Source organism: Coturnix japonica, chromosome 7, assembly GCF_054131305.1.
Source record: "Coturnix japonica strain WE chromosome 7, WE-NBRP24, whole genome shotgun sequence".
NCBI lineage: Eukaryota > Metazoa > Chordata > Aves > Galliformes > Phasianidae > Coturnix > Coturnix japonica.
Genome location: NC_140669.1, coordinates 12,524,281 through 12,548,802, shown reverse-complemented (window position 1 = coordinate 12,548,802; position 24,522 = coordinate 12,524,281). Strand labels below are relative to the sequence as shown.

The following is a 24,522-nucleotide window of genomic DNA, read 5'->3' as shown; positions in this document are numbered from 1 at the left end:
ACCAAGTGTCTCACAGTCGCTGTTCTGCAGCCAGCCTAGATCAATGGCTAATGCACGTAGACCAGCCTGGAGGATGTATGCATTTAATGTGCTGTATGTGCATGTTCACCTGCTGGTGTGCAGTCACCCCTAGGGATCTGCAATTGTAGCTGCTGAATGCTGCATGGCAACAGTAGGTAACCTGCAGAAGAGGAAGATAACAGTTCTGCTGAAGTCTGTATGAACACGTGGTAGGTAACTGCTGTCACTTAGAGCTGCCTCCACAGTTCTTGCTGAATCTTCGCTTTGAGTTCATTGGTGAACCCTTCACTTCAGAAGCAATCCTGCTTCGGTTTGAAGAATGGTTCTTCACCTCTGATTGTTTGATTTCCTATAGACTCAAAGACACTTTTACTCAGCTTCTGAGGTTTTGTTCCAGAGTCTTTCAGGGCTTGGATTTTCCTGTATTTGTTGATTTTATTTTATTTTTTTTCCCTCCACCTCACAAGCCCAATAGAAATCACTCTTGGGCTGTGTGTTCTCCCCCTCTTCAGGAAGTCTGCATCTGGGCTAAGAACTGGCTTGGTGTGATGTGCCAGGAGCAGAGCAGGATCCTCAACAGTGTGGCAGAGGAATCTGGCTGCTATATGGCTGCTTGTACCCTTTTGCCTTTGCAGTCACTCCAGACTATGAGCTAAACATGCATTTGGCAGCGGGGACAGATCTGGGATGAGCTTCCCCTCCAGCCTAAAACACCCCAGTTATTGAGGGTAGGTGAAAAAGAACAGCACTACCAGAAGCTTGTTTGTAGGCGAGAGTACAGTATTTCTTCTTGTGCTCATTTGGAAGTGGAAATTATGTTCAGCTTTAGCGGTGCTCAGAAAAATTTGCAATAGTTGATGTGATTTTAATGAGCTGGAAACCTGCAGCTTATCCTGATTAATTGGGGATAAGGCATTTGATTCAAGAGCTAAAGGCACAGACTGATGTGGGTTCCTTTTGCCGCTGATTATGTGCATTTGTATGGCAGTTTTTCCATATATGGATGTAACTGTACCCTGTTGAATGTGTAGCTCAAGGTTTAGGCTGCCAGCATTGAATCTCAAGGCACAAAATTGCAGGCACTGCTTTCTGTCTGGGCCATCCTTTGCCTGTGGGTGAGATGCAGGCTATGGCAGTGTCATTAATGCATTTGCAGTGCTGTAGCAGTCTTGGCTGGTTGGGTTAGTGAGCTCTATTAGTTTCCTCTTAATGTTACTTGGTTGCAAGTTTCTTAGATGGACAGTATTTGTTGTAGATCATCACCAGATTTGACCTCTTTCTGCAGGTTGGGGTCAGGATGTGCATTGTGGGCTCAGCCTGTAGTCCCCAAAACTCAAAGTGCCTCTTAGGAAGAGACAAACATTTAAGGAAGCTTTCTTACATCGATATTTCCTGACTTTTATTTGTATTTCCCTGTACTGGGCTTGCTCTCTTCCTAGCACTAGGCTCTCTTTATATTCTATTATTCTACCATCCCCACCAGGTCTTACTTTTGCCTGAAGCCTTCCCGGATGTAAGCCATTGTAACAGTACTAGACTAGCCATTATTTAAGTTATACATTAATTCAAAGCTATAGTAGGGCTCCATTACTTGCCAGTAACAGATTACTTATAAATAGTAAAATGCTTTGTGGTTTTAGTTTTCATCTTCCAAAAAAGCTCCTGTGTCTTAAAGTCAGGCTGTCCTAAACAGGCTATGATTGGGAACCAAAAGGTGTTAGAGAAATCTGTTCCTTTTCATTATTTTACTGTCCATAAGGATCTGGATTTCTACCAGGCAGCAGACCCTGTTCTGCTGTGGGGACCTAGTGGCATGGACCTAGCAGGAAGGTGCCACAGGAGGATGGGCAGATAGATGGTCAGATGTCCATATTGCCTCCATCCTTCTCTCCCAGGAGTGCTCAGCTCCCTGTGAAACTGCCGTTTACCTTAGCCAGTCATGACTCAAAAGCAGTAAAACTGTCATATTGTTCCTGTTTCCCGGTTCCTTATTTATAATGTAAATAGACATCCTTTTGGGAACCTGACCTTTTTCTGTGTTTGCGTTTGATTATAATTGAACTATTTGCATAAGAGACCAATTTTCCTTCTCAGCTCTTGTGGTGAGTACACCGTGTTTTCTATTAAAGGGAGTCAGTTTTCTGATTACTAAGGCAACTAAGTAGGTTTACAGACAATAATGTCATAAAACATGTAAAGTTATTAAAAGTACAACCTATTCTTTCTTTTTTATGGGCAACCAGGATATTAAAGGACTCTTTCCTCTGTCTCCCAATTCTTGCCTATTTATTCACCAAAGGGACCAAAGTTCCCAGGCTTAAAGTTCTGCATTACATCTGAGGCTGCCATGGGGTGTGTTTTGCTGTCTATTCAGGCTTGAGCCTTGTGAACTTAAAAGGTTTTAGGAACCTTTTATTGGAGCAAAAACCTTTGGGTTAGGAAAAACCTGCAAGATGACCATCCAATCATCAGCCTGACCTACTGTGTCCCATCACTAACCCATGTTCCTTACTGATGCATCCACAGCTCTCTTAAATATCTCCAGGGATGAGAACTCCACTGAGCAGGCTAGAATGTCATGTGCCACTGAGTGATGTGGGGACAATGCTGCTCAGGACGGATCTCAGAGGCAGTTGTGCTTTGACCTTATTTTTCTTTCTTCCCCCCCCGCCCCAAAATTCAAGAAACCACAAAGACTTCAGCTCCCTCAGAAATTGCCATGAGATGAATGGTGGTTATGAGATGAGTGGTGATGCCTGTGAAGCAAATAGCTCATGCCCTACTCTTACAACATGGCAGAAGCACTCCAGAGATGTGGAAGCAAAGAGGAGCTGTTAGTCATGTCAGCTCTCTGAAAGCTAAAGATTCCTCTTGTTAAACTATCCAGAGCCCATTAGTGAGATGACAGTTTGTATAGCATGGATCTGGCCTGGAGAATAGCATTATCCATTGTCACCTGCACAGTTAAAAATTAAGCTGAGGAGGACTGTGTTGAAGGCCTGTTGCACTGAAGTTATTGCTTTATTTCTTCTATAAAAATCTTGTGCAGGAGAGAGGCACTGGGCTGACCTTGCAACTGATGGGGGCTCCTCCAGCTCCCACCACATGTTCAGACATCACTGAAGAGTGCTCCATGTCTGCAAAACTGACATTAGCCATAATCACTGACTTTGTATGGGAGTTTCATAGTGCAGCGTAAAGCACTGCCTCTGCGGTTGGTGCTGGTCCAACAGGGTGGCTGGAAAAAGGTTGGTTTTATCCTGGGAGATGACCAGAGGATTAAAAAAAAAATCCTTAGGTAAGCTGTGTTTTTGGCTACAAATAGCAGAATGTTAGCTATCCCTGTAGGGTTTAGCAGGAGGCTTTAGGACAGATGGTATTTCAGGGGACTGCCTGGGGAAGAGAGGAAACAAGGACTGAAGGATGCTCCTGAGTCTGTTTGTTTGGAAACTACCGGAGTTCTATAAACACGGATTCAGGTGTGTCCTAAAACAATACAGGTAAAGGGCTGGGAGCTGAATGCCGTTCAAAATACCCACTTCGGAGTGTCCCTCAGGCTCTGCCCTCCCAGGCTTTCCTCCAGTGCTGGATACACATACTTCCCTCGCTGCCACAGGTTAAGGAAAGGGGGCTCCAAACGGCCACACTGAGCCGAGACTTCCCAGCTCCTGCCTCAACAAAACGTTTCTTTCCGAGAGCTGCTCCAGGACCTGCCGCCCCACTCCTGATCTCGCAGCTCCATCTGCTGGTGCTCTGCGCATCCCAAAAAGGACACCGTGTGCTCTCAGTGGGTGTTTTCCTCCCATGGAACAAGAGCTGTGGTCAGATTTACTTGCTCATCACAAAAGGCTTGTATACTTGTGAAGAAATACCCGTATTTCTGTTTTACATCAGGAAAAATTGAAGGGGGTCCCACCTGGGGTGATGCTGGCATCAGTTTGGGGCTCTGAGGCAGTTGATGGTCCTGGCACCCCAAAGAACCCTTAGACAGTTTTTAAGCAAATAGAAAAGATATTTAGGATGAGAAGAGAGATAATTTGTGAATAGTGTAAGATTGTTATTTTATACTGAGAAATAAGGCTGTGGGTATCCAGTCTTGCTGGGTGGCCGTATGTAATCTTTGCCCTGAATCAGCTGGAATGTCAAAAATGTCTATGGATTGATTTAATTCTTTTTAAAGCTATCTTTTCTGCCAACATTTCCCAGATTGAGGATAATATCTGCTGGTCTCAGAATGGTTTGTTCAGGATGAAACCAAAAAAAGAGCTGGAGTGACTCAGGTACTGCAGCATTCCATCTGCAAAAGCAAAGCATCAGTGCATTGAACAGAAACCTCACAACCCCCTTTGGACAACTAATGGTAAGTGCTACATCTTTTAATTGAGACTAACCTGGCTAAAGGATACTCGCACAAGCCAGTAGCCTGTCCCTCCCCCTGCTTGTTTCTGGCTGTTTTTCCTGCACCCCTGATGTTCAGCTGCCTCCCAGCTGTGTTCTCTCTCTGCCGTCCCACTGCTGCTCCAGATGTTCAGGTAACATCTGCACGCTGCCTCCCTGTACAGGCTGCCACTAGGGAGCACCACCAGCACCTCTCCTCCTCCTCTGTGCTGGCAGCAGTGTAAATGTCCTGACCCCTGCTGAAAGGCCAAGGACAAAGAGCTCTAACGATCTTCCCAGCTCCTAAAGCATCAGTCAGCACTGTCAGAGGTCAAACCGAGCTCTAATCCCACAGGAACTTTGAAGGTTTAAAAAAGGAGTTTCAAGCTGCTCAGCAACCCGAGGAATGTGGGAGCTGTCTGTAATAGCTCACTCACTGTATGAGGACACTGGGATGTGACAGTGCCCTTTCTCCTTGGGGGTAATGCCAGTCATTGCATGATAGGTAACACCAGACTCTTGTTGGCAATGGGAAAGCTGTTTTTAATACCTGTGAGGAACTCCTCATCTGTCTTGAAGGGATGTTGTGCTTAATGGGCTGTCTTCTCATAAACCCTCTTGCTGAATCTATGGAGCAGCAGAGGTATTGGCTCCTGAGAGCTCATTCATCCATCTCTTAGCTTGCCTTCAGTTTGATACCTGTGCTTTGCTAATACAAGAAAACAAGAAAATGTGAGATTACAGATATTGTCTGCTCTGAAAATGAAACTTTGGTCTGAGTCCAGAGTGGTTTATGGTTGATGCAATGGCCAGAACTGTTACAAGAACTCCTGGCTGTGTCCCAGCCTTTGTGAGCCACAGGGAGGAGGACATTTGTGCTGGGTTCAGGTGGGTTCAGCTTAGTCCTTTGGCGCTCTTCTGCTGTCTTCTCTCTCCCTATCATATACCCTTTTCCTGGGTGGACATCCCTTGGAATGGGCACAGTCCTTCCCATCTATTGGTCATCAAATTTGCATAAACAAGGTTTAACATTCCTTCCTTACCAGGAAGACTTAAAACTTTTAGTCATAGAATGGCTTAGGTTGGAAGGGTCCTGAAAGACCATCTGGTTCTAAATCCCCTGCCATGGACAGGGTTGCCAACTACTAGATCAGGCTGCTTGGGGCCCCTTCCAACCTGGCCTTGAACTCCTTCAGGGATGGGGCATCCACAGCTTCTCTGTTTCAGTGCCCCATCACTCTCTGAGTGCAGGATTTTTTCCTAACATCCAAGCTAAATTTCCACTCTTTTAGTTTAAAGCTATTCTCTCTTGTCCTATTCTCTACCTGTAAAAAGTCATTTCCTCTCCTGCTTGTAAGCTCCCTTCAAGTACTGGAAAGCCGGCCATGGTGAGATCTCCCTGAAGCCCTCTCTTCTCCAAGCTCCCTCAACAACTCATAGGAGAAGTGCTCCAACCCTTTGATCATCTTCATGGCCCTCTTCTGGACAGCACTCAATAGACATTAAACACATTTGAGGGCTTGCTGATTGAATACAGGTGGGGAAAAAAAAGCACAAGCTCCTATTACATTGTTATGCTGTATAAGCACCTTGCATAATTACCTTAGCCCTAACATAATTTTAATTATGTTAGAATTAGTGCGAAGAATTTTATCTGAGACTGATGTAAATATTTTTTGCTCTTACTACTTTGATGTGCCTGGAAAGAGATTAAGGTTTGCTTTGATAATTAGTGTGTTGCATGTGGCCAAAAAAATTCATTACAAACACAGTTAATTAAGTTGTCAACAAAGCTTTGGTCTCCAGTGGGTGAGAATAACTCAATAATTTTGTTTGGCTTGATGGGGGATTTTCGTTTTATTGCTGTCAGCCCTGCCTGTTGGTAGGGGCACATGTCAGAAAGGTATTTTCCAGGTGGTTATGTAGCTGTACACAGTGTCCATGGTGCCGCCAGGGCTGTATTGCAGGGAAAGGAAATGTCAGATTTACACTCGGAAGCCCCGCAACTATGTCCTCTAGAACACTTTCTTCCTCCTATGTCACAGGAAGTCAGATCTTCCCCTCAATATCCTTATCCAGTTGTAGGATCTCATGTTTGCCACCTGGGCATGGATGCAACGCATGGTTAGGGATACAGGAAGGCTAGGGTGAGAGTGAAGGTTAGGGTCAGGTTTAAGGTTGCGTTTCATTCTGTTTGCATTGCCTTGCATTGGGTATGGGCTAGGATTAGGGTTGCGTTGTATTACTTTGGGTTCCATTGCATTGCTCTCTGTCCTACCCTGATGCCAGCACCTCAGGAGCACAGACCTCACTGTGATGGACTTCTCAGTGTTCCCAAGACTTTGAGCTGGTGCCTGAGAGCTGTTGCCACTGCTGTGCTTGGTCTCAGGTAGGTGATGGGGAGCATGGGGTTAGGGCATCGCTCAAGCACTGAGTACCTCCAAGTGGCTCATTTCCATTTCAAAGAGCCCGTCTGTTTTATCTGGCAATTAGCTTGCACCCTCTGTAGAAAACGACTCCATAAAAACAACTGAGCTCCCGGCCAATCTCCCCTTTTAAATATTTTTTAAGTGCATGATTAATACACTTCCCCAGCCCCTGTCTGGGACTGTGCGGGGAGGTCAGGGAGCAGGTAAATGAAAGAAAATGGCTTCACTCGGCATTGACTGGGCTATTAATCACTGCCCATTTTCTATAAATCGTGGCAGATGGCAGAAACAGGCAGGTACTCATGGGAAATGACACACTGTGCATGACGGGAATTGTGGATCACAGCCGAGGACCAGGAGAGGACGAGGTCGCTCCTTGCTGTGTGCGCCCTGCTTGCACCACACCTGCACTTCCCCTCCATGTGACAGCATTGTCTCACAAAAGGGGCTGCAAAGCTTCCTTGGGCAGCCTGTTCCAGCACATTGCTGCTCTTTTGGAGAATAAATGTTTCCTAAAAGCCATCCTGAACCTCCCCTGGCATGACTTGAAGCCACTTTCTCTCATCTTCTCGAAGCTGCCCAGGAGAAGAGGCTGACCCCCACCTCGCTACAGCCTCCCAACTGTTTGTCCACAGTGAGTCCATGGCAGCAGCTCAGGGTGGTGGAAGGTAGTTATTTGTTTTGGAAGGCACACAGTGGTACATGTATAAATGCAGGAAAAAGAAGAATTTATATGGAGAGGTACCACCAGGTGAGCAAAAGTGATCCAGAGGACAATAAGTGGGGTCTGCTGATGGTCAGCAAGGAAGGAGATGGATAGAACTGTGACCCCCACGAGTGAGATGGGACAATGATAGCCCTGCGTGAAAGTGTGTGAACTGTAGGGGTCCCAAAGCAGCCCCAAGGCCCTATGGTGAGTTGGAGTCGTGGAGCAGCAGACGTGTGGGCTGCACTGAGAAGAGATGACTGTGCTGTAGCCAGGAAAGCTGCTCGTTATAAGAGCAGACTGGGTGATGGGGAGGATGGCACGGGGGCATCAAGCACCAACTGGGTGGCCCTGGCAGTTACTGAAGTTGTCATTTCCAGTCCAAGGGCTGCTTGGAACCAAAGGAAAAGCACTGCAGGGGGGACAACCTGCTCCCCTTCCTTGGGGTCCTCTGGCCTCCAAGGGGCGAAAGCCCTTTTTCTGGCACCAGTGGCTCACTCTTCCATTCAATGCATTATTCAAACCGGATGTTTTTCACCCCAAAGCAGGCTCAGACTGTGCTGTCCCAGTGCCCAGGTCCTGCTGCACACTCCAGGCTGGAAAATCTGAGCCCATGCATTTTGGGGAGGGCTGGGCCTGTGTCCCCCACCCCTTCCTGCTCCCCCCGCCTGCCTCACGGGGGCCTAATATTTGTGCGTGTGTGTTTTAACGCGGCATATGGTCTTCATTACATGCAGACTTCTCACTTCCATAATTATACCATGATGGGAGTTCCTGTCAAAGCCATAAAGCAAATTCTCTTCCCCCGCCCCATCCCTCCGCCCCCACCAGCCCTCCCCATAAAACTCACAGGGGTCCCAGTTTGCGAGGAGAAAGAAAACCCCATTAACCCTTTACTCCCTCCATTTAAGTGGGAATGGAGAAAAGAGCTGTGAGGAAGGGGATGGGTTGTGTGTATCCAGATTTTGGGCACGTGTGAAAGAGCATGGCGAGGTGGTGGTGCCCAAATTGTGCCACAGGGAGAGACAAGCCGTAACCTGGCTCAGTGCCCCTCTTGCTGCCTTTCTTGTGCTATCCACCTCCAAAGTGTGAGCCCCTCTGGGTAGCGCCTGGCAGCTGTTTAACAGCACGCAGCGACGCTGCCCTGCAGTTTAGGACAGGAAATGAAGGCGGCTGTATCTGCAGGGGGAGTGAGGCCAGCAGACAGCAATTACCTGTGTGGGAGCTTGGCCAGAGCTTTGCTCCTCCAAGAGCCTCCGTGGGGCTGGACGCTGACGGCCGGGGTGCAGGTGCTGGGCCCCGTATGTGGCCAGGGTGGTGGGTAACAGGAAAAGCTTGTGCACAAATGGGAAATACTGCTGATTGTTTTGTTTTTGTTTAAACTTAAGTGCTCTTTTAGTCTGTGATGGATCAGAAAATGCGCTCGGCTGTCTCTATGTAGAAGTACAACATATTGGAGAAGGCATCTTTGCCCAGCGTGCTGACCTGGTGTTGCTTTGCTCTCTGGGAGATGTAGGATGTGCCCTGTATGACTGCACAAGGCTTGTCCCAGCACCCCACAAGCGACCCTGCTCATCTCAATACTTGCCAAGGTGGGAAAAATCTGTTTTCCCACTAGGTGGTGGAGGAGAGCTTGACTGAAAACCCGCCTGGCTTCCTACAGCTGAGCACATGGGAAGGGGGGCTTGCATTAAATTAAATCCAGCTGTTTTATCCCAGATTCCAGTAGAGTCCAATCTACCACGGGTGCTGGTGCAGGAGCCAGAGGGAAGGCAGTGGGGAGGTTCTGCTTGCCACTGGCTCTGCTGCAAAGGCACAACATTTTAGTCACCTGTGGGTGTTTTATGACACTTTAACGGCTGTTGTTTGGAAATATGGTATGGAATGGTCTGCTGCTATTAAAAATAATAGGAAATGGGGGTGGAAAGTGTTCACACTGATCGCAAGGGAGCTTAGTGTCTCTGTATATCCCATCGTGGAGCTGTAGAGCTTTGTTTCGCTTCTCTGCTGCCTGATCACCATGCTTCAGCACCTTTAGTGTTTTCCACTGACGTTAATGTTCTATATCTCCCCTTTCTCCCCTCCCACAGGTCAAACTCATCTGCACTGGCAGCTCCCTTAATCCAAGGTAAGACATAGACGGCATGAATGGAGAGTGGAGGAGGATGACAGCAAGAGATTTGCTACCTCAGGCAGGTGACATTTTCCGTCGAGACCTCCAGTGCTTCCAGGGAGAGGAGAGAAGTGGCACAGACCTGGTGAGGTCCTACCTAAACCACCATCCCTTAGCCCAAAGGCAGGATCAAATCAATCCATCTCCTGCCTGACACGTGTATTGGTCTAACCAGTTTGAGGAGATCACTAATGGGAGGAATTTTGCAGCTTTCTCACAGTCTGTGTCTTTGTTGGCAAGATATTCTTGCTGTCTAACCTATATCTTTATTGCTGCACTTGAAGCCCTTGACTTCTTGTGCAAAGAATGGCATAGAAATTTGTGTTTTTCCTTCTTCTCAGAGTTTATTGTCTATCTGAAGCCTACTACCTCACCTCCACTCTGGAAATTTGTATTCCCTGATCAATCCTGTGTTCTGATCCTTCACACTTATCTTACACGTGTCTTTTGCCATCACCCAGATCTTCCCTGAAGTGCAGGCTTGGCAGGGATGAGCCAAGCAGGAGATGCCACCATGGGTCAACACTGAGGGCCCTTGGTTCCTACCAGACCAAAGACTACTTGGAGCTTACTGCCTGTGCTCCCTTTAGTTCATGCTCATTTGTGCCCCTTTCTGGGTTCAGAGCCAGACCTTAAGAAAATTCAAAGCCCAAATGTGGATCAGCTGTGCATGATGACACAAGACCTGGGACTCTCAAATTCCCCTGGGCAAACTGGATGAGCAGGAGCTGTGCAGCTGAACACAGGGCTGGAGAGCTTATAGTCCCAGCACCAGGCTGGGATGCAGGATGTGGGCTGGCGCTTGAGTAGGAACATCTTCATTTTGGGTTCTGAAACTAGATAATGAAGGTTGGAGCTAGATGATCTTTAAGGTTCCTTCCAAGCTAAATCATTCTATGGTCTTATTTTTTTCAGAGAGGCTTATGGTACTGGTAGTCATCTCATAATAGGCTCCAGGAGAAAGCACACCTGAAATTAAGCTGCTTTTTTTGTTTGTTTGTTTTTCAGTTCAAGAAGGCCTGAACACATGGTGTTAGCTTCTCTGGAGAGAAAGGTCCCCTCTCAGGAATATGGCTCTCATGGATCCTGGAGGGAAATGGGCTTTGTGGTCACAGGCTGAGCTGGAGGGTACTCAGGTCTCAGCTGACTCCATACTTATTACACAGTGACTGTCTTGTGTGAAAAGGTAAGGTGCCAGAAGCCCCATCACCTTGTGCTAAAACATGATCCCACAGTCCACATGTGGTGTGACTCTAGACAGTGTGCCCTGTGCCAAAATGCACTCAGGGTGAGGTTTCCTCCAGGAAATCCCTCTCCTGTTTGTATGGGTATGGATCTGAGGCACAGATCAGCTAAGGCAGGACAGGGGTCCTAGGGGTGTCCCACAGCCTCCAAAGTGCTTTTCTTTGTACCTTTTCAAAGGATCTAGAGGCAAACCATGGATGGATGTGAGCCAGGGTGAAGCAGAGCTCCAAAGGAGTGTAATACAGAGATGGATTACACAGTCTCAACCAGAGTGAGTGCTCTGTGTTGGCCTGAGGCTTTGGGGCCAAAAACTCTTTCCGTTTTTTCTTTCTTAAAAAGCAAGGAGTTTCCCAGACAGTTTGTGACATCAAGCGTCCGTGTTGGTGGGAAGGGAGGAGGATGAGGCTCTACATCATTGTGAGTGCTACTGGACCCCCCAAAAGGCTGAGAGTTTGGAAAGCATCTGCATGATCAGTTCCTTCCCTGAACTATCTGTGCTGGAGGCTCGTGAATCTTGGAAGGAAAGACCTTCTCATGAGATTTGTGGTGTGTCCAGTCCCAGCCAGAAATACCACAAGAAAAGCCTCTCTTGGGGAGATCCCAGCTCTGACCAGGAAATAGAGTGATGAGAGAGCAAGTAAAATCCAGACGTGGCCCCTATCTTCTTTACTGGATTCTGGGAAACCAAGTTCTTTGTGGAGTACAGTTTTGTCGGGTATCTTTCTCAAGCATATCTCTCCTTCGCATTTGCCAGCTATAATTAAGTCAGGCCCACATATCAAAGCTATGTGTGTGCATCTGCATGTACATAAAGTTGCCAGCAGATCACTTTTGCTTATTTTTCTGCTCACAGATGAGGAGCTGAGCTCACTCCCACATTCAGCGAGAGCTCTGGCCCAGACAGCTGCCTTGGGAGAAGCATTGGCTGTTCTCCTGGTGGGCAAGTGTTGCATTTCTGAATGACTTTAACAAGAAGTGCTTAAGTGCTTGAGTTTTGCACATCCAGAGCAATTGCTTCACAAACAAACAAGCTGGTTCTTGCCTCTGCTTTCTTGCACAGTTTTCCTTGCAGTGTTACGCAGGTTGGCCTCGAAGCACATGAATCAAATTAGAAGCTTCCTGCTAAGAGGGGCTGGATGGTGTGATCAGCAGCTACAGAGAGCACAGGAGATGCTTGCTGAATTTTAAAGGTGGCAGACTCAGGCTCTGGAGGGGCATTTGCAGGGAAGCAAGACATCCTGAGTTTGCCAGGTAAGTGCACGGCGGAAGATGGGGTTAGGAGATGTTTTATTGCACCAAATGATGCTGATGCTCCTGCTGCAGCTCTGCTCTTCTCATTAGATGGCTGTGAAGCCCATGTTCTTAAGTCACCAGGAAGCAGGAGGATATCACGTAGCTGCCCATGAGTTTCCAAGATGCTCATGCATTGTTGGCAAGGATTTTGGTGTCAGTTCTCCAAGGAGATCCACAGCAAACTCCTGACCTGGAGCCTTCCAGCAGATTTCCCAGTGAGTACAGGAGATAATGGGTGAGGCCTTGCCGAAGCAAAGTGGTGAGTGATGGTGTCAACAGCATCTGTCATTGAGTGTTACTTGGATTCATCAGGGCACAGTGGTGGGCTGGAGGTGCATGCCTGTGTGTGTATGGTGCTCCAGGAAAACAGGGCAGCTGTAGGACACCATCTACCATTTTCAATTGTCAAATCTGTATTGAAACCTCTGAATCTGGTAATCTCATCCAAATATTTGCTATTTGTTATGGTTAGGTAGGGAGTAGATACCCTCAGGTTACATTTCTATTTAATAATAAAAGGAACAAACAACCTGAACTGCTGGCCATAACTCCCCCTGCTCTTCTTTGAACGTGGCTACTTGGCTCCAAACCAAAAGCGTTATTCCCCAGCAGAAGCTCTCCAACTTCTATTCATTGCAGACGGATTCGACAAGTGCCTCCAATTCTCTAGTTACCAATGCACTAACGAACATCTGCCAGTGTTTCTTGCAAGTTCAAGGACTTGTGCAGGCAGTCATCTGGGGACTGAATTTCACAGTGTGTTTGAATAAGGTAAAAAATGGACTGTACATAGTGGCAGAATCTCCATCAGGGCTTTCATAGTGCTTCTCAGATAGCTACTTCCAAAGCCCAAACACTTTGGTTTGTGGCTACTTCTGGCAAGTGGAGCTCTGAGTAAAGAAGTGAATGTTTCTTGGACTAATACAAGAGCAAGAGATGGGAATCATTTTTAATTTGTAAGTTAAACGATTCCACAAACTCAGCCTTTGCTGTTGCTGGTTTGGGAGAGCTTGAAAGCTTCAGGCTACCATGCCATTGATGGGTTGGTGGACTAGATGATCTTAGTGGTCATTTCCAATCTTAATTATACTATGAAAGACCTTGTTTGCTTGTGTCCTGCTAGTGAAGATGCAAAATTGCCCAGCAGTGAACATGCAGCCATGGCAGCTGTTAAGCCTTGCAGTGATGCTCTCTGAAAATACTTCTTGGGATCAGTACTGTAAAATAACTATGGGAGAGCTGTGTGTGAAGGTTGATTCCTTGAACCACCAGGGTATCTCCTCTAGGAGGTCACTGTCAGTGCTGTTCTTGTGCAGCAACAGGTGCCCAAGCACTGCAGGGCGGTGGCATCAGTACAAATGGCTGTGCAGTGCGCAAATCATTTCTGACAAAATTAAATACCTGATAAAGAAATTCCACTACCCATGGTGGGAGCAAATCATGCACAAATGACTAATAAATAGCACCGCAATTTCTCCTTAAGCTGTGATTTATCTGGCTGGAGACTTATTAAAGGACTTATTAAAGCAGCATTCCCCCTGTGCAAAAATTATTTGCACAGTTTTTATCATGGTGCTGCTTTTTTTTATATTATCCAGTATTGGAAACCCCTTCCCTGTCTGGCAGTCCCAGCATAATCCCTGCTTGCTATGGCCCCAGCTCACCCTGCTGCCATTTCAGGGATCTCCCCCAGCTCTGAAAGGCTTCACTGGATCTTTGCTCTCTTCTCACCTCTGCCATCTAGATGATATGGGCACAGGGACTGTTGGGTGATCACTTTGTGCTGCATCTTTCATCACTGCTGAATGGGAAAATAGTCTTCAGTTGTCAGTGAGGTTAATGTTCATTCTGGAAATAGCTCAGATTGGAGTGTGTAGAGCATCAGGGGAGCTGCTAAATTTGGGTGTGATGTAATTTAGATGTTCTTGTCCTCTTTGGTGATGCAAATCCTATGGACACAGCCCCTTTTAATGGGCAGAAGGTTATAGAGAGGTAGTAGCCTCAGGTTGCTACAGGAAGTTTTCCAGTTGGATATTAGGAAAAGATTATTTTCAGAAAGAATGGTGAGGTGTTGAAACAGACTTATCAGGGAGGTGGTGGGGTCTTGTTTGAGAACTGAGTTGCACTGAATTGCATGGCCTAGAATGGTGTGTGGTTGGACTGTGTGATCTTATTGGTCTTTCCAACCTTAATGATTCTATGATTTAGAAAATCTCAGGGTTCAAAGTAGGAAATAAGGAGGATTGAAACAGAGGGGGTTAGGAGCTCTCCTTGCCTGTCACAGGATTTAGAGAGAGATGTACTTGTATCTCTTTTTCATGATCCGTTGGGCAGGAGGGTCTCCAGCCTTGAATTCACTGCACAGTCCCTGCTGAACAAGCAGGTCTGGCCCTTCCAGCACATCCCAGAAGGCACATTTGGTCCAGGTGAGAGGGAATCAGGCAGGGAGCTGCCTACCCAAAATGGCACAGGAGCCCTCAATCTTGAGGAGTGGGATTATTTCTGGCAATAATGGTGATAGCATGGCTTGGCTGTGAGCAGGCTTCCTGCTGCCCAGTCTTTGCCATGCTCATCAGCTCCTGGTACCTGCACTGTGCTACCACATGTGCTCATGTACAGATGTACACGCATTGCTGAGAAAGGCTGAAAGATCTCCTGCTGAACCATTGCTGTCAGAAAATGCTGCTCTGCCAAAATTGAGTGTTCCCATGGGAGCGTGTCAGTTCAGACAGAGTGAAGTTTTAGGGTGACAAAAATGGGAATAACTCATTTCAGGGAACTCAGAGCAGTCACCAGCCGGCTGTCAGGATGGGGCAGTGCAAGATCTCAGTCTGGAATGGCTTCTCCTTGGCACCGCTGTGCACTAATGTGTACTGCAGTGTAAGTCATTGCATGAAATGTACAAAATGAATCATGAGACAGAATGCTACTATGCAAGTATGGACTGAAAAGGAAACATGGGATACTCTAAACAAGAAATATATACTAAATATAAACATAATGGAATGGAAAACCTATAAAAGAAATAGTAAAAAAGAATGTAAAAACAGTTGTTTCAATTGACCTGAACCAAAGTGTTTTCCAAAGTGTGAGGGATTGGTTGCAAACTCCATTTTCCCTTTTGCACTCAGTTTTTATTTTTATGTCAGAATTCCCAGCTGAAGTGCAGCACTCATGCTGACCAGCTTGCCACAGGACAATAGATGCATGAACGTGTTTATAGATTCACATAAATATAACTGTGCTATATAACTATTTGCCTGCCTTTCACTCTTCCCATAATAGCTATTCCATTCTGAAGGCTGAAAAAGTTTCTATTCTTTCTGTTACAGGCTGACAGAGTGACATAGCTGACACGGGTTGCAGCCATGAGTAACAAATTCAGCAGTGATGTCCCTGGGTATGGAGCTCAAGCATTGTATCTGTACCAAGGAGGCACAAGTGGCTGTTGAGCTGTAGCTCTCTAACTCCTCTGCAAGGCTCAAGAGATGTGCGACGCTTCACTGTTGGCTTGATAAGAGGAAATGCTGATTTCCTGTGAGTGAGCAGAGGTAAGCCTGGCCAAAACCTGCATCCATCATGCCCCCACAGGTCAAGGGCAGGATATCTGGCTGAAGGTGGATGTTTCCTACTACACGGTTGTTGGTAACCTAAAGCAGGTTTATGACAGCCAAGACCAGGCATTAATGCAATAGACTGGTAATTCAATCACTTTATAGAAGTTGATCTGTCCTTTTTATTACAATTATTGTCAGCCCGGGTGTTTCATTCCATCACTGAAAATAAACATCATTTATCATACTTGTAAAGATTAGCCCCTGACAGCTCCAGCTCTGCTTTGCATAAATGTGTATTAATGTCGGCTCTGTCTGAAGTGGAGAGAGAACTCTATATTTCACAAGAATGATTAGACAGTGTCACCGCTGCTTTAAGTAATGTCTTATCATGACGGATAATCAAACTGTAGGGGAAAAAAAAAAAGCGCACAACAAAAATGGTAGTTTCTTGCATATGCATTCTTTTATGTTATTGTGCTGAAAAGTAGTGGTAGTTTTATACCTGCAGCACTAAGGTTCGTGGTGTGAGGACTCTGGGCTGTTGAAGCTGCTCTGGCTTCCAGGAGGTGCATGTAGCGCCTCTGCAGTGTTGGGGCTGCCACCATGGGGAAGTTTTCACTGAGGGGGTGATGGCACAGGCTCCCCAGAGAAGCTGTGGATTCCTCATCCCTGGAGGTGCTTAAGGCTGGTTAGGATGGGGCCCTGGGCAGCCTGAACTGGTGGGTGGCAACCAGCCCATGGCAGGGGGTTGGATCTGAGCGTGCTTCAAGGTCATTTCCAACCCAACCATTCTATGATTCTAAATGACTGTCCCAGTCCTCCCCCTGGAAGACCCTGCAGCCTACAGCTCTGCCAGGCTTGTGACTGTCAGCGCAGGTTTTTTCCATGCGTCAGGCTGAATTTGATTTGGAAATTTACAGCTAAAATGGTGCCGTCATTTCTGAGAGTGAGATTAAGGGAAAATATGAAACCCAGCCTAAAATATCCTGACAGACATTTTCCAGAGAAGCAGTAGGGCCTCTGGGCCTTGGAGCAAGACCTCTACAGCTGGCACGTGCCTGCCCTAAGCTGAGGGACAAGCATTTGACTTCTCCTATCAAAATATACTCACATGGAGCCAAGCTATCAATTACAGGGAATATATGTGTTTGTGTGTATATATATATATACACACATGTGTATAATATGTGTGTATATATGTATTCAGATATATATACATTTATATCTTTGTGTGTACTTTTCAGGTTGGATATTAGGAAAAGCTTTTCCATTAAAGCAGTGATGCATTGGAACAGGCTGCCCAGGGAGGTGGTGAAGTCACCGTCCCTGGGTGTTTATGAACTGTGAAGATGCAGCACTGAGGGATGTGGTTTAGTGTGCAACATGGGTGATAGGGAGATGGTTGAACTAGCTGATCCTAGAGGTCTTTTCCAACCTTAATGATGCTATGGTTCTACTTTAGATATGTTAGAGCTCAAACTCTGCATCTCCACAAACTCAGTCTATGCTCTGAACACTGCACAAAGGATTGTGTGTCCCTTCAGCCAACATGGGGGACATCTGCATGGCATTAAAGGGGTGAAGAATGACTGGAGACATGAGCTCCCCATCTGTGCTCTTTTAAGTGAGCTGGAGAAGTTCAAAAGCTTTTGTAATTTCTGGATATCTTGTCCAGGTTTCACAAAAGCCCAGAGTTGTGGAGCAGAGGTACTTGTGGTAGAGTATCTGCTCTCCTTGTTGCTGGCTTGTAAAAGTTATTTCCAATTCTCATGCCTTGAGGGGAATACAAAACCAACTTGGAGGCACAGATCCTTAAAAGCAAACTTGAGATGAAACATTTGATTAATAATCTTATCATTTCTAACCCAGCTACCTTATATTGGAAAGCTTGTGATTGAGATCAGTGTTAATTGAAGATGATGCTTTAAAATTAGCCCACTGTGGGGGTATCTCATTGACTCAGATCCTAACGGCGTGATAATATATCAAATGCCGTATATGAAAATAAATAAACCTCCGCCTAACATAAGTAAGAGCTACTTCCACTATTAAAGCTGAAGAGTTAAAAGTGTTGGAGCTGGGCTGAGTGCTTATACTGATGTTTTTTCCTTTCTATACTTACTAGCTCCAGCTTTTTCCTCTTCAGGTTGCCGTTCCCAGTGTCATTACCTGCCCAGCTGCTGTGGGACCGATGGAGAGCTGGTGTAATGCTGTAATGTTATAATGTGATGGGAAGCAGAGCAATAGTAATGGGAGGGCACAATCCTAGGCTGCAGTAAATGAGAACAAGACCTAATACAGCAGCTATGGATGTAGAAACAAAGGGGAAAAAAAAAAAAAAAAAAGCTTACCTTTAAAAGGCCTCTGGTAGGCAGGGATCTGTAGCAAGATACTCTTACCTCCTCTGCCAACCCTAAAATTGGGTCTGGGAATGGGTGAGTCCTGCCTCTCTTCTGGTTGTTCAGGTGCATTACATGCACCTGAGCTCTCCTAGTGTGGCCCTGCCTACCCACCAGGTACGCAATCACTGGTTCAAGCCATAACTCAGCATTTCTATTACAGGTGGCCATGCCCTTCCTTGAAGAACCTGATCCTGCACCATGGAATAAAACATTTCAACAAAAAACCAAGCATCTGCCTCAAAGTAGGCCAGGTGGAAGAGCCAGGTGTCAGTGGCGGAGAGAAGGAGGGAGGAAGGCTCTGGGATCATCAGCCATCCACGCAGCGCTGCCTTTAGCCAGAGGTATTAGCATCTGGCACTTTCTGAAGTGCTAAAAGCTTTGGACACAGATTACCATGCGCATATTTCAATTTCTCTTAAATCCAGGGTGATTTCCTCTTACAGCACACTCTCTCCCTCTTTTTATTTTTTATTCATCTGGATTGTGCTTGATGGGGACTGTTAACTGAATGCAGCGTATTATATATTACTTCAATAAATCACCACCATCCAAAGCATTCAATACCATGCAGAGCAGTAATCAGGGGAAGTCTTAATCACTCTCTAAATGGTTTGAATTTATGCTCTGCTTTCCACGGGCTCCCATGGCTGCTGGGAAGGGAAGGTAGTAGACTGCCAGGATCCCATCCTCCAGCTGGGTGCCACTGGTGAAGAGCTGCTCCTACAGAGCTGAGGACACACAGACATACAGTGGCTCCCAACTTTGTTTCAATTGGTAAACATATTTGAATATAGACTTTGCTTTTAAAAAAAAAGAAAAAAGAAAAAAAAAAAGAAAAGAAAGAAAGAAAAAATGGGGAAAAAGTAGAAAAAATAGATTAGAAAAGAGTAAATCCAGCTGCTGTAATCCACACTTTTGGTTGTTCTGGCTGTTTGCATTTGGTCTGGGCGAGTGAGAACCACCTCCTGGATTTTTGCTGGTGAGTGGGAGAAGGGAAAGGGGAGGCTGGCTTAAGAAACCAAGCAAACTACAGAACACTAAGTCTAATTTCTGAACAAATTGATTTATGATTTGTGGTCTGACCCACCAGGAGTTTCCATGCAGGTGCTGCTTTCCAGCCACTTGTCTGATAGAGGTGGGTGCCTGGTGTCAGCCTCCCTCCCCAACCCCCCCCACCAGTGCAGAGGTGTGAGCCTTCCTCCCTGACCTTCACCTTCCTCTCGCAGCAATCTGCAGATGTATGTGATGTCATTCCTCCTGGCAACTGAGAGAAAAAGAGAGAGAGAGAACCTCATTGCAGGAAACAAGAGCCCTTTTCTGGGGGTAAGTTAACTGTGGTGGGCACCATGAGCTCAGCCACTGGGCACTATGGACCAGCGGGGCTGCCTGGTGAGCAGTGAGGTTATTGGGCTCATTAACCACAACTGCATGGGCTGTGTCGGCCTCTCCAGCTCAGAAATACTTCAGCTGGAGAGCACGAGCCTCCCCCTGCCTTCAAAGCCCCACTGTAGGGGCCATAAATCACTGCTCTCACAGTGGAAATTGGAATAAGACCCAAGTGGAGCTGAGAGGCAACAGCTGAGACCCTTAAACAATAGTCCTACACACAGGAAACTCTCCCATAATGGCAGATCTGAGTTCCAAGGAACTTTGAGATCTGGCTATTGGGTTTTTCTCCTTCCCCCACAACCCCATTTGGTTTTTCATTCAATTCCATGTTGTTCGTGTCTCTTAATAGGGGATCCTTCATTATCATTATCCCTAATAGTGGTTTATTGTATTAGTTACAGTTAATTTAAATGTTACCGAAGCATTGAAAACAGATTGCAGATGTTTTGAAACAGATGTTATTTTAATGTTTAAACAAAATCATGAATATTTATAGGTCATTATTGCCTGGGTCGAATTAGACTCTTTAAATAGTAATGTATGGGTTGAACGTCTTTTGAAGGAAACACTCCAAAAAAAAAAAAGGTGAATGGAAAAACACTGTAATATGAAGATGTGTAAATCATTTCTTCTGGCTTACTGAGGTTTCCTTTATGAATGGCTGGAATTAATTACTGTTTTATGACTAAAACAGGTACCATTCTTTCTCTTTAACTGCTGTTAACCCAAGACAAAGTTTTCAGCACAGAAACACCTCCATGAAACAGAGCTGGAAAGAAGAGAAACAACAGATCCCTGTGAGCTGACCTGAAGCTGCAGGAATATTCTGAGGTGGAGTCATGACTATGAAAGCAAAAATAAGATGATGCAAGGACACAGCTCGCTCAGTGTCAGCCTTTCCTGCAGAAACACAAAGAGGGTATGTTGATGCCACATGTAAGCAGCCTCAGTTCGAGTCATATTTCTTTCTTTATGGAGATGAAGTTAGTCTTTAAGGCATCAGCTCAAAATGGCCTTTCTTTCATTACAAAGTTATTTAGTTACGGGTAGGTAACTCTAAATGACATTTCTACATCTTGCACTTTATTAGTTGATCCTAGCTGCTAAATTACACAGAGAGCAGCAGAGTATGGCGGGGGAGTTGAGTGTGTTTTGGCTAATTTTGGATGGGGTCCAACCTTCTGGAGTTGGAAATTTGCCTCTGAGATGATGAGCTTGTGCACCTCCCTTGGGGAGGGCTCTGAAGTCAGAAAGCAAAAAGGACCAGTGAAGAATTAAAAACAAAAGTGTAAACACTGGGCTATTTCCCTGCTCCCCTGAGAGCTCTGCGAGCACTGAGCTGTGTAGTGTTCAGGAGAGGAAAAGCCAGCTCAGCATCACTGACTTACTCAGAGGGCAGTGAGGCCCTGGCACCAGCTGCCCAGAAAGCTATGGGTGCCCCAACCCTGGAGGTGCTCAAGCCCAGGTTGGATGTGGCCCTGGGCATCCTGAGCTGATAGGTGGCAACCAGCCCAGGGCAGGGGCTTGGGACAAAGTGGGCTTTAAAATCCCACTTTTTTTAAGCCATTCCATTACTTGGGCTGGTGCTGGAGATGCTGCTGGCAAGGGAACAGATAACCACACCACCTTCCTACATCACTTTGCTTTAATCTGTGGAGAAGATGCACTCTAACCTGCAGCATGAAGATTTTTTTCCCCGACTCCAAATGTACTAACTTGGAGTAAAGCCTGAGTCCTCCTGAAGCTGGCAGGACTCCTTGTCAACACGCACAAAACCCCAGAGCAGATGGGCACAGATTTTGGCTAAACACAGCAGCAGTTGTTGAGTATTAGGGTCTGTCATCTCATCCAGGAGCATCCCAGCAGCTGCCTTTGCTTCTCCCTTTACTGAGAGGCATGAGTGTGCCTCTCCTTGCACACGGCATCGCACTGCTGCCACTGCAGTTTTGATTTCTGTAGCCAAGAATGTTTTCTGTTGCGATCTCAGCTCTTGATTTTTAAAAGCCATACTGAGAAATGACATACATCCAAGTGAAGACATTTCTTCAACAGCTCATGCTCGCCCTTCCTCAATTTTCATGTCCTAAGGATCATGGAAAACCTGGTACAGTACATAACTTTCAGTAGGCTGCCAGAAAGAGAGTTCATTTAGTTTGATGACAGATTAATACTGATTCACAAATTAATTTTGTCTCTTTGTATATCAAGGGTGTCCGCAACTTATTTAATTTGTAATAAATATAATTATAGAAATGAATGAGCTATCAAGATTTTTAAAGTATGATCCATCAATGTTGGCATGACTTGTAATCCTGGTCATTATAAATAAAATGGGTCTTTTGCAAGATGGAATGCAATTTTCCCTGTAGTTTGTCTCATTATTTTCTGACATGTGGGTTAATATTAAATTACAATGCCTTAATTTTCAAATCAGGGCTCAATTTGTAAATAAGAGGTTAATAAATAACCTTTCCAGCTGGAGGCCTTCATTAAAATAAACTTCTAAATGAGATATTTGCCTCTTGATTGAAGCATTGATGGTACCAACATGGTCTCATCCTGTACTCTGCAAAACAAAATAGAGTTTGCATGGCTGCCAGAGAACACTATGCAAGGAGTCAGTGTGCACCCAGTGTTTCCATATAGTCTTTCAGATGGCTCACATAACTGGAACACACCGCTACCTGCTCCATCACTGCTTCCTGACACAGACTGAGCTGTACTTCACTGTACGTGATCTCAAACACACTGCCATCATCTGCAGTGCTGTACATCTTAGTGCTCTTAGCTGGCCATCCCACCTGTGCATTGCAGCTTGTTGCTTCTGCATCTCTCAGCTCAGATCTACTCTTGCTTATGCTTAATGTGATGAGCTCTTGCACCATGACTTTCAGCCAATAATAATTATCTCAATAGCATTCATGCAGTTCCTCACAGAAATTTCACGTTCGGGGCTGTAGAGCTGAATTTTCTGATTGCAAAGATGAAAAGCTCTGACGTCTACAATGAAGGAATCTCAGTCTGGTTATGTATGGCCCAAAGCAACATCATGTGTTCATAGACATCTCCCATTGCTGGCTGACCCACTCAGACAAAGGCTTTTTCCTCAGCAGCTGGAAGGAAAGCAACATTGTTGGCAATTTTGTCCACCAAACACACAAAACCTCAAACTTCTAACACAGTCCTCACTGAAGCAGCATGGTCCTCTATGAGACATTTCCTGTTTGAAACAGAATATATTTGGGCCTAGACATTGGGGGAACCATTTTAAAAAGTGAGTACCCATTTGTATCACTTTGACCAGCTCAGCTCCATGTCTTTCAACACAGTCCTACAGTGAGCAGCTTCATGCCTTAGAGCTGTGAATTGCAAATATCAATTAAAACAAGTTTTGTCTAAAAAGCGGCATGTTCTGCCCAGAGGGAACACCCTCAAAGCACCAGGAATATGGGGCAATCTCAACCAGTGAGGATAGACTACAGTCTTGTGGTTTGTCCTTCTCCCACAATGCCATATCAACATCTCTACTACTTGTCTACAGAAGCATTTTGGTTCCTATATAGCTGGTCATACTCAGGTAAAGTGCAACACAGTCTCATCTTGCAGATCTGCTAAACTGCTGTGCACATCTGCCTCCAGCAAAAAGTCCCTTGAGGACAAGAGCAGCTCAAATCCTTTCTTGAGGTCAGTGAACTGTTCCTTGGCCATAGTTTCCACCTTCCAGTTAGTTTTGCATGCTAGTACCAGATCTCTGTGTCTGTGAAAAATGGTAGGCTCAAAACGACTTGAAAAAAATTAAAACAAAAACCACAAAGAACCACCACAAGGAGCACACAGTCAACCTGCCATGGGCCTCTACCCACTCTGGGGAAGATGGGAAGCCATATGCGCTTGCACAGGGAATAGGAACCTCTGTGCACCAGTTCTGTTGGCAGTCTCAGTGGCTGGACCTCACCCTCCATCCTTGTACTCACATTCCTCCTTTGTAATACTCTTAAAATACATTCTTTCCCGATTTCACATATTTTGCCATCTTACCCAATCAAAACACTTTCCCCAGGTCCTCATATGTCATAGGGTGTTCCTGTGGTTACATACCAAGCAAGATGAATTATTATGGGCCCTGCTTGTGTTATTTATGCTAGAATACAGTCTTCTTTGGTATGAGAGACAGTTGGGTTCATGTGAGAATTGATTTTTCTAATTTGAGCAGTTCTAATTCAGCCTAATAGCACTGAGCCATGTCCACAAGACCAAGTTTACAGTTATATCCTCCTGATTGTTCTGCAGTTTTTTTTTACTTAAGAAACATCAGATGCCCGCCTTTTTTTCTTGCAATAGTAGTAAAAGCATTTGAAACATCTAAAAAAAAAACCTCTGGACTGTCTATGGATCTTACTCCAAGAAAAGATAAGACTCTCTTTGTTCACAATTTGCATTACCAGATGAACCATTATTAAGTCCTGCTGAATCTGCTCAAATATCTGTGGACTAGCACTATGCCTTAAGTCTCACATCAGTACTGAAATGAGGGCTGGGAAAGATGTTTTTATCTTAGCTCATCTAATTGTACCACAATACAATGCTTTGTGTTCTAGCTGGAATAACTTTAAACAGCATTAACAATGTGTTTTTTTTTTTTCCCCCCTGTTATTAGGGAGGATGATGGTGATCTAAAAGATCCCCAGTCCCTGACTTCATTTTGCACCTTCACATTCTGTGAGTTCTGCTTGGTCCCAGTGTATCATATGGAAGAACTTCAAAGGAAAAGCAGGGGTAGGAAACAACTCCTTGTGGTCCCTTGAGATGTGACTCTCTGGTAATTCTGGTAATGAGTCACTCATGATTAACCCAGAGATTAACTCCCTACAAACTACTACCGTTTTTTAGGTAAACAGCAGATATATAAGCATTATTGAAAAAATGTAGC

At 45.5% G+C, this 24,522-nt stretch overlaps 2 long non-coding RNA genes across 3 annotated transcripts; both read left to right on the top strand.

Annotated features, from left to right (window-relative positions):
• The first annotated feature begins 3,336 nt into the window (after nt 1–3,336).
• Nucleotides 3,337–12,716, top strand: LOC146760077 (uncharacterized). The gene is made up of 4 exons (XR_014948299.1): nt 3,337–4,381; nt 9,624–9,791; nt 10,715–12,202; nt 12,275–12,716. It is a non-coding gene; the product is annotated as an uncharacterized LOC146760077 (long non-coding RNA).
• Nucleotides 12,717–14,847: 2,131 nt separating this feature from the next.
• LOC107316861 (uncharacterized) lies at nt 14,848–21,137 on the top strand. Of its 2 annotated transcripts, XR_014948297.1 has the most exons (5): nt 14,848–15,795; nt 18,364–18,544; nt 19,294–19,338; nt 19,430–19,526; nt 20,287–21,137. It is a non-coding gene; the product is annotated as an uncharacterized LOC107316861 (long non-coding RNA). The 2 variants fall into 2 exon arrangements; XR_014948298.1 differs by lacking the exon at nt 19,294–19,338 and having other exon boundaries at nt 14,872–15,795.
• The last annotated feature ends 3,385 nt before the right edge of the window (nt 21,138–24,522 follow it).